The sequence below is a fragment of the Echinops telfairi genome, unplaced genomic scaffold (assembly GCF_000313985.2).
Source record: "Echinops telfairi isolate 266 unplaced genomic scaffold, ASM31398v2 ScPeMD7_1;HRSCAF=3_0, whole genome shotgun sequence".
Taxonomy (NCBI): domain Eukaryota; kingdom Metazoa; phylum Chordata; class Mammalia; order Afrosoricida; family Tenrecidae; genus Echinops; species Echinops telfairi.
Window position 1 is genome coordinate 93,754,136 of NW_022103896.1, and position 1,058 is coordinate 93,755,193.

General features: G+C 48.3%; 1 pseudogene; it reads right to left on the reverse strand.

The window, feature by feature from the left end:
- Nucleotides 1-214: 214 nt before the first annotated feature.
- Nucleotides 215-1,058, reverse strand: part of LOC101639906 — a 20,251-nt pseudogene continuing 19,407 nt past the window's right edge.

Sequence of the window (1,058 nt, forward strand, 5' to 3'; positions counted from 1 at the left end):
AGCTAGGAGGAGGGGGTTTCGGCAAATATCTTGATTTAACTGAAGGGTCCAAGAGAGGCCAGCCACCTGGCGGTACCAGGTGTTGTGCTCTAAGTAGTGGCTTCCCTAAAAAGACTAACATGGATCTTGGGATTGTTTTGGTAATTAGGGGAACACAGTCCCCAAAAGTCCCAGGTGTGTGTCTGGCAGCATGAGCCTTCAAGACCAGGCCTTGTTAAAATAGCTCAGGGTGGGCCTCTTGGATCTTGGCTTGCACATCAGCCTCCAAACTAGTCACAGACTCGCAACTTTTTGGAGGAAACAGCACAGCAGAGGGGTGTAGCAAGGCCCCAACTCGAATAGGTGTGCTCGTCCAGGGGACCCTCTTGAAGAAGGCTTTCTTTTCCAACATGTTCATGACATTGGTGGAGGAGGATTGCCATGCCAGGGGCAGCCAGGAGGGTCGTGGAACCAGCACTTGAGTGATGGCTTGTTTCACAGTGTGTGCTGATTCATCTAAGAGGTTCTCATTTTCATCAGTGACTGCAGCAGCAAAGGGGACAAAAGTTCCTGTCTGGTGAGACATGCTTGGTGAATGCACTAAGTCCCAGAGCTATTGCTTCCACACCGGTTGTTGCAGAAACATAGACTGTTCCCAGGTCATCACAGGGAGAGGGGTGTCTCTGCTTCTGTTGGTGTCATTTCCAATGGCATTGAAGGACACTCTGCCCGCAAAGCACTGCGGGTGTGGGCTTGTAACCGTCATTAGCAGCCAGTGATGGTCACGTTCACTGGAACCTGAGCTGACATTCCACCTCTCAAAATCATCTTCTCAGGACGAAAAGCGGTATCAGACATACTTTGCTCTCCATGATTCATTTTTGCTAAGACCCAGAGCACAATTCCTTGTCTGTAATCATGTATTATCTTCCTTGCATTTTCTATTTGTTCATTGGTTAGTAGGATATTCCTGGGGTCACAGTGAAGAAATGATTGACTTGTCTGACAAAAGTGGCTTGGACTTACCGAGGCTCCTTAATATTGCTGTTGTAGTTCTGACTTCATGCTAGATGCTTTCC